The sequence below is a fragment of the Leptonychotes weddellii genome, chromosome 2, assembly GCF_054177405.1.
Source record: "Leptonychotes weddellii isolate Sample4059 chromosome 2, ASM5417740v2, whole genome shotgun sequence".
Classification (NCBI taxonomy): Eukaryota; Metazoa; Chordata; class Mammalia; order Carnivora; family Phocidae; genus Leptonychotes; species Leptonychotes weddellii.
Window position 1 is genome coordinate 88,853,878 of NC_138370.1, and position 13,429 is coordinate 88,867,306.

Here is a 13,429-nt window from a genome sequence, read left to right on the forward strand (position 1 = left end):
AGGTTATCATTCAAAATTAAAGGGGAGAGAAAGAGTTTTCCAGACAAGCAAAAGCTAAAGGAGGTCATCACCACTAAACCAGCCTTACAAGAACCGTTAAAGCATCTTCTTTAACTGGAAAAGAAAATGCCATAACTAGAAATAAGAAAATATATAAAAGAAAAAAATCTCACTAGTAAAGCAAATATATAGTCAAGGCTGTGATCAGCCACTTAAAAGCTAGTATGGGTTAAAAACCAAAAATAGTAAAAATAACCATAACTACCTAAGTAGTTAAAAAATACACAAAATAAAAAGATATAAAATATGACGTCAAAAACATTAAACATGGGGAGAGGTAAAAAAGGAAGTGCTTTTAGGCTCATTCACACTTAAGTGACTATCAGCTTAAAATAAACTGCTACATAGGGGTGCCTGGGTGGCTCAGTCATTAAGCGTCTGCCTTCGGCTCAGGTCATGATCCCAGGGTCCTGGGATCGAGCCCCACATTGGGCTCCCTGCTCAGCGGGAAGCCTGCTTCTCCCTCTCCTGCTCCCCCTGCTTGTGTTCCCTCTCTCACTGTGTCTCTCTCTGTCAAATAAATAAAATCTTTAAAAAAAAAACTGCTATATAAATAGATCAACATAGATAAACCTCATGGTAACCACAAGCCTAAAACCTGCAATAGGTACACACAAAATAAAGAGAAAAGAACCCAAACATAACACTAAAGAAAACCATCAAACTACAGAGGAGAAGACAAAGAGAGGAAGAAATAAACAGAGAAAAACTACAAAAATAATCAGAAAACAATTAACAAAATGGCAATAAGTACATACTCATCAATAATTACTTTAAATATAAATGGACTAAATGCTCCAATAAAAAAACATAGGTTGGCTGAATGGATAAAAATAGAAGACTACAAATATGATGCCTCCAAGATACTCACTTCAGTTCAAAGACACACAGGCTGAAAGTGAAGAGATGGAAACAAATATTCCATGTAAATGGGAATGAAAAGAAAGAATAGCAATAATCATATCAAATAAAATAGACTTTATTATTTTTAATATTTTATTTATTTAGAGAGAGAGAGAGAATGAGTGAGAGAGAGAGAGAGAGAAGTAGCATGGGGAGGGGCAGAGGGAGAGGGAGAAGCAGACTCCTCGTTGAGCAGGGAGCCCAACGTGGGACTCGATCTCAGGACTCCGTGATCATAACCTGATCTGAAGGCAGATGCTTAACCAACTGAGCCACCCAGATGCCCTGGAGATAAAATACACTTTAAAACAAAGTCTGTCACAAAAGACTAAGGAGGACATTACATAATGATAAAGGGGTCAATCCAAGAATCAATTAATTTATAGATATTAATGTACCCAACATAGGAGCACCTAAATATATAAAACTAATATTAACAGACATAGAGAAACTGACAGTAATACAATAATAGTAGGGGACTTTAACACCCCACTTACATCAATACATAGATCACCCAGGCAAAAAAAAAAAAAAAATCAATAAGGAAACAGTGACCTAAAACAACACACTAGACCAGAAGGACTTTACAGTTTTATACAGAACACGTCATCTAAAAACTACAGAATATACATTCTTTACAAGTGTACATGGAATATTCTCCAGGATCAACCACAATGTTAGGCCACAAAACAAGTCTCAATAAAATCAAGAAGATTAAAACCAAGACAGGCATCTTTTCTGGTCACAACATGAAACTAGAAATCAATTACAAGAAGAAAACTGGAAAAAACACAAACATGTGGAGACTAACAACATGCTACTAAACAATCAGTGGGTCAGTGTAGAAAGAAAGAGAATAAAAAACACCTTGAAAATGGAAACACAATGTTTCAAAATTTGTGTGACACAGCAAAAAGCAATTCTAAGAAGGAAGTTCATAGTGAGACAGGCCTACCTCAAGAAACAAACAAAAAAAATCCCAAATAAACAATCTAACTTTACACCTAAATGAACTAGAAAAAGAATAAAGATAACAAACAAAGCCCAAAGTTAGTAGAACGAAGGAAATAATAAAGATCAGAGTGGAAATAAATGAAATAGAGACTAAAAAAATAGAAAAGATCAATGAAACTGAAAGCTGGTTCTTCGAAAAGATAAACAAAATCAATAAATCTCTAGCCAGTGTCATCAAGAAAAAAGACAGAGGGCCCAAATAAAATCAGAAATGAAAGAGAAGTCACAACTGACACCACAGAAATATAAGGGATCACAAGAGGCTATTATGAACGCTTACACATCAACAAAATGGAAAACCTGGAAGAAATGAATAAATTCCTTGAAATACACAACCTTGCAAGACCAAATCATAAAGACACAGAAAACTCAAGTAGACTGATTACTAATAATGAAATTGAATCAGTAATTTAAAAACTCCCAACAAACAAAAGTCCAGAACCAGATGTTGTTACAGGTGAGTTCTACCAAACATTTAAAAAAGAATTAGTTACCTATCCTTCTCAAATTATTCCAGAAAAATTGAAGAGGAAGGAATGCTTCCAAGCTCATTTTACAAAGGTAGAATTACCCAATACCAGAACCAGATACAAGAAAAGAAGAAAATTATAAGCATATATTCCTTAAAGGACACATACGCAAAAATCCTCAACAAAACACTAGCAAACTAAATTCAACAACACATGAAAAAGATCATATACCACAATCAAGTGGGATTTCAGTGTATACAGTATTCCAGGGATACAAGGGTGGTTCAACTTCCTTAAATCAATCAATGTGATACACCACAGAAAAAAAACAAAGGATAAAAATCATATGATCATCTTAATTGATGCAGAAAAAGCATTTGACAAAATTCAGCATCCATTTATGATAAAAACTCTTAAAGTGGGTATAGAAGAACTGTATCTCAACATGATAAAGCCCATATATGACAAACCCACAACATTATATTCAACAGAGAAAAGCTGAAAGTTTTTTCTCTAAGATCAGGAAGAAGACAAGGATGCCTACTCTTGCCACTTTTATACAACATAGTATTGAAAATCCTAGCTACAACAATTAGGCCAGAAAAAGAAATAAAAAGCATCTAAATTGGAAAGGAAGAAGTAAAAGTGTCACTAATTACAGATGACATGATACTATATACAGAAAATCCTAAGCACTACTGGAGCTAATAAATGAATTCAGTATACTTGCAGGATACAAAATTAATATACATAAATCGGTTGCATTTCTATATACTAACAAGCTATCAGAAAAGGAAAGAAACAACCCATTTACAATTGCATCAAAAAGAATAAAATACCTAGGAATAATTTTAACCAAATAGGTGAAAGACCTGTACTCTGAAAACTATAAGACATCATCATCATCATCAGTATGAAAGAAATTGAAGCTGACACAAATGGAAAGATACACAGTGCTCATAGATTGGAAGAATTAGTATTGTTTAAATGTCTATGCTACCCAAAGAAATTTACAGATTCAAAGCAATGCCCATCAAAATAGCAAGGGCATTTTTCATAGAACTAAAACAAAACAAAACAAAATCCTAAAATTTATTTGAAATGACAAAGACCCCAAATAGCCAAAGCAATCTTGAGAAAGGAGAACACAGCTGGAGGTATCATGCTCCCTGACTTCAAACTATACTACAGAGCTATAGTAATCAAAACAGTATGGTACTGCCACAAAAATAGACACCTAGATTAATGGAATAGACTAGAGAGCCCAGAAATAAACCCATGCTTATATGGTCAATTAATCTATGACAAAGTAGGCAAGAACACTCTCTTCAAAGTGGGCAAGAGAATCTTTTCAATAAATGCTGTTGGGAAAACTGGACAGCCACATGCAAAAGAAATTGGACCATTATCTCACATCATGTATTAAAGACTTGAATGCAAGACCTGAAACCATAAAACTCCTAGAAGAAAACATAGGCTGTGAACCCTTTGACATTGGTCTTAGCAATATTTTTGCGGGGAGGGGGGACTAGTCTCCTCAGGCAAAAGCAACAAAAGCTAAAATAAATAAATGGGATCAAAGTAAAAAGCTTTTGCACAGAGAAGGAAGCCATCAACAAAATGAAAAGGCAACCTATTGAATGGGAGAAGGTATCTGCAAATCATACATCTGATAAGGGGTTAATATTCAAAATATATATAGTTTACACAACTTAATATAAAAGAAAAAAGCCCAAACAACCTGATTTAAAATTGGACAGAGAAATTGAATAGAGATTTTTCCAAGGAAGACTTACAGATGGCCAATAGGTACGTGAAAAGATGCTCAACATCAGGGAAATGCAAATCAGAGAACTGCAAATCAAAACCACAATTTTACCTCACATTTACCTCACATCAGGTTGGTTATTATTAAAAAGACAAAAAATAAGTGTTAGTCAGGATGTGGAGAAAAGGGAACCCCCATACACTGTTGGTGGGAATGTAAACTGGTGCAGTTACTGTAGAAACGAACATGGAGGTTCCCCTCAAAAATTAAAAATAGAACTACCATATGATTCAGCAATTCCACTTCTTGGTATTTATCCAAAGAAAACAAAAACACCAATTTGAAGGGATATAGACACCTCCACATTCCCTGCAGCATTATTTACAATAACCAAGATATGGAAACAACCTATCAATAGATGAATGGATAAATAAGATGTGGTACACACACACACACACATATATACAGAGTGGAATATTACTCAGCCATAAAAAAGAATGAAATCTTGTGACATGGGTGGACCTAAAGGGTATTATGCTAAATGAAATAAGTCAGACAGAGGAAGACAAATACCATTATGATTTCACTTATATGTGGAATCTAAGAAATAAAACAAACAAACATATAAAATAAACAGAAACAGTCATAGATACAGGAAATAAACTGTTGGTTACCAGAGTGGGGAGGTGTTGAGGGGTGGGCAAAATAAATAAAGGGAATTAACAGGGACAAACTCCCAGTTATAAAATAAATGTCATAAGAATGTAACATACACAAAGGGAATATAATCAATAATACTGTATTAACTTTGTATGGTGACAGTAACTAGACTTACTATGGGGATCATTTCATAATGTATAAAAAATACAGAATCACTCTGATGTATACCTTACACTAATAGGATATTGTATGCCAATTATACCTCAATAAAAACAAATCTTGCACTGGTTGTAAATATTTTCCTTAGAAACATCTATTATTATAAAAATAACATACGCTCAACCAGAACTTGGAAATAAGAAAAGCAATTGCAAAATAAGTATTTCCATAAACCTATAATCCAGAAATAATCACTATTCTGATTTTGATAAATATCTTCCTAGTCCCCTTCTCTGGGTGTAGGTATGTATATTTCCCCATAAATACCACTTGGAATAAAATGATAGGTAATAAATGATGTACTAAGTTAAAGAATTCTATTATATTTTTCTACACCTGTGACTCCCAGGCCTGGCTCAGAATCAGGATCACCAGAGAAACTTAATTTTTTTTTTTTTTTTTTTTTTTTGCTTTCTTGATCTCCACTGTTAACTGACTAGATAGAATCTCTGCAAATGGAACCAGAGATTTCAGAAAGCTCCCAAGTGGTTCTTGGGTTCTTTGAGAACAAAGCAGTCTTTGAGAACAACTGGGCTATCAGATACCAAAATTGTCACCTTCAACTGCCACCTCTTCCCCCCCCTTTTTTTCCATAAACACTGATTCTAACAGTTGGCTAGGGTCCCAAAAGTTTTATTTTCTTCATATTCTCACACGGTATGCTATGTTACATACTTCAAGCAATTACATTTTAAGAAGGTGGGTATTATGCGGTGGGGAGGGGAGTCAACTTTTTCAGCATTTAACTCTATGAACTTTTGTTTTGACTAACTCTTTTTCATACTGATGAAGGTAGTGGCTAACATTTCTATAGTTCTTACCAAGTGTCAGGCACTGTTCTAAGTGGTATGTACATATGGCAGATACATTACAGTGTGGGAAGAAAAACATTTGAGGACATGATGAAAAGAAACAGATTAGAGAATATGTAACCATTTGCAAAAGTAAGAAATGAAATCCACTGTTCATTTTATAACTGCATTAAAAACTTCACATAGAAAAAAAAAAACTTCACATATAAAATAGCAATTACTTAGATTTTCACTTTTTTAAAAAATAAATGTTCAAAGTACTTTTCTCTCTCTCATCTTGTCTCCATATGTGAAATAGGAAAAGGGCAGGTATTAATCTCATTTGAAAGTAGAAAAGCTATGGCACAAAGTTTATTAGCTTGTCCAATGTTGTACAGAGTCCATAATGAACACAGGAATTAAATGTGCCTTTTGACTTTCAATCCAGTACATTATGATCTACACTATTACTCAGCCTGTTTAAAACAAAAATACCTTAAGAAAAAAAATGCCCCTTAATTCCTTAGTGGCACTCAAGAATAGCACTCTAAATGAGTCAAGTCAGACAGTAAAATAATGGCAATTAAGTGGTTAGGTACTTACCGATTTCTCGCTTTATTGCAGTCTCATATTTTTTCAATTTATATCCTTTCCAGTATTACATTTCCACTATTTTTTTTTTTTTAAAGATTTTATTTATTTATTTGACAGAGAGACACAGCAAGAGAGGGAACACAACCAGGGGGAGGGGGAGAGGGAGAAGCAGGCTTCCCGCGGAGCAGGGAGCCCGATGCGGAGCTCGATCCCAGGACCCTGGGATCATGACCTGAGCCGAAGGCAGACGCCTAACGACTGAGCCACCCAGGCGCCCCTCCACTATTTATTAGTATTAGAGATCTGCCCATCATTTGCTAATGGAGTGCCATTGCCATCACCCCTCTTTGAAAAACTGACCTTAATATTATGCCAGCTTGACTGACCAAGAGAGGGGGCCAGACTCGAGAACAGCCAGTCTATCATAATTTGGCCAGTTTATAACCTCCGTGCAGAGAGAACAATACAACTAACTGAACCCGGAAGAACCTCTCTTGCGGCGTCTGGTTGGCTCAGTCAGTAGCGCACGCAACTCTTGGGGTTGTGAGTGCAAGCCCCACGTTGGGCATAGAGTTTACATTAAAAAAAAAAGAAAGAAAGAAAGAAAAGAAAGAAACTTTCTTCACGGAGTCTGAATTTGAGAATACAAAATTTGTAATTGGTAGGAATGAAAAACGTTTAAAGAGGACAAAGAGGGCAGACAGTAAATAAAAAGCCAAAAGTATGCCAAAGAATGAACAAGCGGAAAGCAAAAAGAAGGGCCGTCAGAAGTAAGTGAAGTAGTAAACGCTGAAATATTTACACATGAAATATGGTGTCTGAGATTTGCTTCAAACTGGGGAGGTGGGGAGGGGGGTGTAATATGTTCAACAAGATTGGTTACAAGTTAATAATTGTTACAGTTGTTGGAAAGTACCTAACACAGGATAGTTTCATTAGGTGCCTAGTAGGAACATGGGAATTCATTATACTTGTCTCCCTACCTTTGTATATATTTGAAATCATATATATATATTCATAACACAAAGTTAAAATTATCATACTTAAATACATGCATAATTCCAGAAGCCAAGCCTTTCCCATCACCTGCACTGCTATCACTTTCATCCGAATCACCATTATCTTTCCTGTGGATTAATATAACTCCCCTAAAAAGCCTCCCAGGTTCTACCTTCCCTTCCTTACCCCCTTAGTCTCTTTTCAACATGTGACTCCGGCAAAACACTGCGGTGTCTCCCATTCCATTCAGAGAAAAAGCCCATCTCCTCACAGTGGCCCACGATCAGGTCCCCTATTTAGCTGACATGCATTCCTGTTTTCATGGATTGTCCAGGGGAATAATCCCAAGTGGAGGAAAAGCCCTGGAGCAAAGGCCCTAAGGCAGGAGCAAGCTTGATGAAGTTTAAGAGCATAGAAAGTCTAGTAAGAGTCCCCAAGATCATCTAGAGCCGGCCAAAAAGACAACGTTCAGGAAATACAGGCTGACTCAGCATTTCTAGAACTCAGGAATGATGTGTCAAAAGAAAATGGGTTTTGGAATCCTATAGACTTGCTTAAATTCTTGTCTTCCTACTTACTAAAAGTCAAGTTCTGAGCCTCAATTTTTCTTAATTGAAAAGTGAGGAAAATAGTAATGATTTTCTGTGACTGTTTTTAGTTGTTTTTAATTGAAGCATAATATGTAATATGTATAATATATAATATATATAATATTTAACATGGTGCCTAGCATATAGCTGGTATTCAATAAATCTAAGTAATATGAGCCTGCACCCTTCTCTTGTAGAGAAAACAGAACAAAGTAGTCTTGATTGAATAGACAGGACAACACTTTTCTCAAAATACCCCTCACCAAGCCTTTGTGGTAGAGTGAGCATTGGCCTGGCAGGTGAAAACTCTTACTTCTGGTCCAACCTGTGATATAACTAGCTGGGGACTTTGGGTGAACCACTTCATCTCTTCAGAACTGAATTCAATCTTTTTTTTTTTTTTTTTTTAGTAGGCTCTCTGCCCAATGTGGGGCTTGAACTCATAACCCCTAGATCAAGAGTCATATGCTTTACTGACTGAACCAGCCAAGTGCCCTAGTTTAGTCATCTTTAAAATAAGGCAATTGGACTAGATGATCTCTAATTCTCTCACAGTACTAAGATTCTATGATGTCTGGGGGTGCCTGGGTGGCTTGGTTGTTTAAGCATCTGACTCTTGATTTCAGCTCAGGTCTTGATCTCAGGGTTGTGAATTCAAGCCCCTCATTGGGCTCCATGCTGTGTGTGGAGCCTACTTAAAAAAGAAAAAAGAAAAAAGAAAATTCTGTGATGTCTGAATAACATTCAGTGATTCTTCCTTTGAGTAGCCCTTTGGTGTGTGTCACAGGACAGCACTGCAATAACAGAGGGAGGAGTGGGCAGAGAAAGAGATCTTTTAAGTTCGTAACACATAGCTGGCTTCCTGCACGTACGCCCTTTGCAGGCTCCAAAGGGCCTTTGTGTTTGGTTTAACGTGATGCTGTTACTGTCTTAAAACACTCAATAAATTGTGAACAAGAAGCCCACATTTTTATTTTACACTGAGCCCTGCAAATTATGTAGCTGGCCCTGTTCCTATGAGCTTACTATGAATAAGTGTAAAAGCTATTTCCTGTGAGTAAATAGAGACTGGCGACAAGAGATCCCTGGGAACCTAAAAAGGGGTGATTGGGTGGATAAGATAGCTGTCTGGGGTAGAAAGTAAGTGGAAGGGGGTTTGGGGGGTATCAGTAGGGGAGGAAGGGCACTGTGGATGGATACTTCAATTTATGAAATGCTTCTTTACCTTCTGCTCCTTGCTTTCTCTAAACTATAGTATAACACTGCCATCTACTGGTCAATGACATGAACTCTTTCACAGACTTCCAATGCAGGGTCTTTGCATTTCAGTGTCCAAAGGATGATCTAGAATGGTTTGAGTGAACGGATTTTGCAGCTAAAAACAGTAATTATTAAGTGCTTCCACAGTTCCAACTTCCAAACTAAGTAATAACAAAGACAGACCTTTTCTATCCCCCTGAACAATCCCTTACAACTGCTTTCCTTGATTCAACAAAAAAAACAATTTTTAAAAAGTAACTATGTGCCAGAAATCAAATGTTCAATGAGGAACACCATTAAGAACTTCATCGAATGAATTCAAATTCTCAGGTTCATCTTAGGTCGGAATCAGAATACTTAGAATATCATCATCATCTTTAAAACTGGTCATTTAGGGGTAGATTTACATTTTTATATTCAGTGTATGCTAATGTGTAAGGTGGTATATATCTATGACCTTCAGGCCCAATGACCTACCTTCAGGCTATTGGGTGAAGCAGACATTACTGGAGAATTGATTGGGAAAAAAAGAGAAAGCAAGGCAGTGGCAGAAGATGTAGAAAGTTAGGGGACATGGAGAAAATTAACAGTTACCGATAAAGAAGAGTGTTCCAGGGGGCTTCTCATCATAGAATATCTACCCCCACTAAGAATTCTATCAGAATGAAGGGTTATCACAAGCCCTCCCTTCTACAATATCTAGATTACCAGAAAGAAAAGAGGGAATTTAGCATAATGCATAAACTTGTCAAATCACTAAATTGAATACTAGAAACTAATGTAGCATTGTGTGTCAATTATGCTCATATAAAAAAAATTAGGGAACTTAAATACCTGTCCAGTAATTACTAGTTAGAACCGCTGTGAAGGGAGAATAACAGAAATCTGAAATCAGGAGGAGGACAAGGAAATTCTCCCCGGATCTCAGCCCAGTTTATGGACACATCTTTCAGATTACTGGGCTGTAACTGGTTATTTTCAAACAATTCTGATACACTCACTACACTCCCTGGAGAAAATATCTGAGAACCAAAGACTCTGTTGTTTCACTCAAAAACAAAAGTCCAGGGCGCCTAGCTGGCTCAGTAGGAAGAGTATGCAACTCTTGATCTTGGGGGTTGTGAGTTTGAGCCCCACGTTGGGTTTAGAGATTACTAAAATACAATTAAAACAAAAAAACATGGGCGCCTGGGTGGCTCAGTTGGTTAAGCGACTGCCTTCGGCTCAGGTCATGATCCTGGAGTCCCGGGATTGAGTCCCGCATTGGGCTCCCTGCTCGGCAGGGAGTCTGCTTCTCCCTCTGACCCTCCTCCCTCTCATGCTCTCTGTCTCTCATTCTCTCTGTCTCAAATAAATAAATAAAATCTTTAAAACAAAAAAAACAAAAAAACAAAAACACAAAAGTCCTTTAGGTGAAGGAGTATATGCTTAATGCCATTTCTTGGTTTTGCTTTGGATAATTTTTTATACAAGATATCAAGATAACAAGGGTATCAAAGGACATAAACGTGACACAGAACTCCTCTTCAGCACATCCTTAGAACAGAAAAATCTGAGTGAAGATGGAGCTTTTTTCACACTCCCAGTCCCTATAGGCTGTTCATTCTGTTTCCATAGAATGCTCACCAATATCATACCATTATTCTGTATTCAATTTGCTTGACTGTTTCCACTAGTCTGGGAGGTCTAGGAGAGCTAGGATAGAGTGTTATATCTCTACCCCTTCCCCCACCATACCCTTTTAATATTATAGTAAACAATATAGTAAACAATAATTGTAACTGAATGAATAAATGGGGCATGCTAAACAGCCTCAGCCTCAGCAAGCCAGCCTTCACCATCCTGTATTCTGAGAACTTACATACAGAGGCTGTACTGAGGGAATCAGCCCTAGTTATTCCTTATACCCAGATAACCTTATTCTGAACCAGATCACCACTACCCTGGCCATATCGATTAGGCCAGAAGATCCAAGGGCAGTCAATCTATAATACTTGAGAGTAGCCTATAATATGAGAATTTTGTCTAAGACCAATAATACTAATTAATTAAGCCAGTAAGGGTCTCTCCCTAGGAAATTTGACTTCAATACAGAGAAAGTCATCAGCTAGTAACAATAGGTAAAAGTTCAAAGGCACAAAGGAAAAGGTAGACAATTGAGGCCATGAGGCAAAGGGAGGTCATGATTGAGTTCAATAAAAACCTGGATAGGGTGCCTGGGTGGCTCAGTCATTAAGCGTCTGCCTTCGGCTCAGGTCATGATCCCAGGGTCCTGGGATCGAGTCCCATATCGGGCTCTCTGCTCGGCAGGAAGCCTGCTTCTCCCTCTCCCACTCCCCCTGCTTGTGTTCCTGCTCTCGCTATCTCTCTGTCAAATAAATAAATAAAATCTTTAAATAAATAAATAAATAAATAAATAAATAAAAAATAAAAACCTGGATAGAAGAAAAGAGTGTGAATGTAGGTTCTTAGAGGCAGAAATAATAAATTCTTGCTTCTGGTGGATAAAAGTATAACTTGTTAACCATAGCTTCCTTGGATCCTGGGTGGCCAAGAGTACATATTTCTTTAACCAAATATGAATTAAGCATCTACCATGTGACAGATATGACATGAATTTTAGTGGTGAACAAGACAGATCTATTTTGTTCCCATGGAGTTTTGAATGTAGCTTCGAAGGTTAGAATCTAGAGGTAGAACATTGACATTGAACAAACACAAACAATGGTAATATGTGTTACAGAGAAGTAGTGTAGCCTCTCATAGACGCAGATAGTATCTTGAATTATATTTTTCATTGGCCTGTTTTTTCCTAAAATGCCTGATTATATGGCCTTTCCAGAATTCAAAGAGGCCTAATTTCCATTCGAGATTCTTTTCATTCTTATTTTCATCTGTAATCCTACATGAAAAGGCTAGCTCCCAGAGCCCATAAAATCTTCAAAATACGAATTTGCTCCAAAATACAAACAGGAAACTGTAAAATCTAAACAAACAAATGTTTTATCCATAGAACACAGCACTAATTCAGATGCAGTTCAGTGCAACTCTTACTACAAGTTACCCTAATTCAGAGGCAGCTCAAAACAACTCTTACTACCACAAGTTACATAATGGTGTTTACAATATGCTAAGTATTGTTCAAAGTGCTTTATAAAAATCAGCTCACATTAATCCTCACAACAACTCTATACAATAAGAACTAGTATTATTATTCTCATTTTACAGATGAGGAAACTGAGGCAGAGAGTGGTTATATAACTTAGCCAAGGTCAACAGCCAGTAAGTGTCTGTATTGGTTCTAGAGTCTCTGTGTTCCAGAGTCCAGATTCAATTTAATTTAATGTGGTTACATAAGTAAATTTTCTTCCAAAATATCATTCAGCAAATATTTGTTGAGCATTTATTATATGCGGGTGCTGACCTAGCTGTTAGGGACAAAACAGCGAACAAAACAAAACAAAAAATCCCTGTCTTCATGGAGGGGATATGGATAATATACAAGAAGTAAAATAAATGGTACATTAGATAGTATAAATGCTATGGAGAAAATAAAGCCAGGAAGAAGGATGGGGAGTGCTAGGGGTGACATTGGGGGTACAGTTTTAAATGGGGTGTTCAAAGACATAACTTGAGTATGTGATGTTTGAGCAACAACCTAAAAGTGAGGGAATGGGGGCACCTGGGTCGCTCAGTCGTTAAGCGTCTGCCTTCAGCTCAGGTCATGGTCCCAGGGTCCTGGGATCGAGCCCCGCATCGGGCTCCCCGCTCAGCAGGAAGCCTGCGTCTCCCTCTCCCACTCCCCCTGCTTGTGTTCCCTCTCTCTCTGTGTCATAAATAAATAAAATCTTAAAAAAAAAGTGAGGGAATGTGCCATTCTAAGTATGTCTTGTAGAATATTCAGTAGAATAAGAGCCCTGGGTTTGGATTCTAGGACCCATGACAGTATTAAAATAGCCCTGGAGTTACATTTAGTGACTTTCTGGGATTTGCGATATAAAGTGCCTAACTAGCACATTCTATGAGGGTTCCAAGTTGCTAGCTTAGGAAGGGCAGAATAATGCAATTGAATGAGCATTATTTTATTTTATTTATTTATTT

General features: G+C 37.1%; 1 long non-coding RNA gene across 1 annotated transcript in view; it reads left to right on the forward strand.

The window, feature by feature from the left end:
* Window positions 1-13,429, forward strand: part of LOC145720273 (uncharacterized) — a 332,443-nt gene that overhangs the window by 298,200 nt on the left and 20,814 nt on the right. The gene's annotated exons all lie outside the window — the stretch shown is intronic.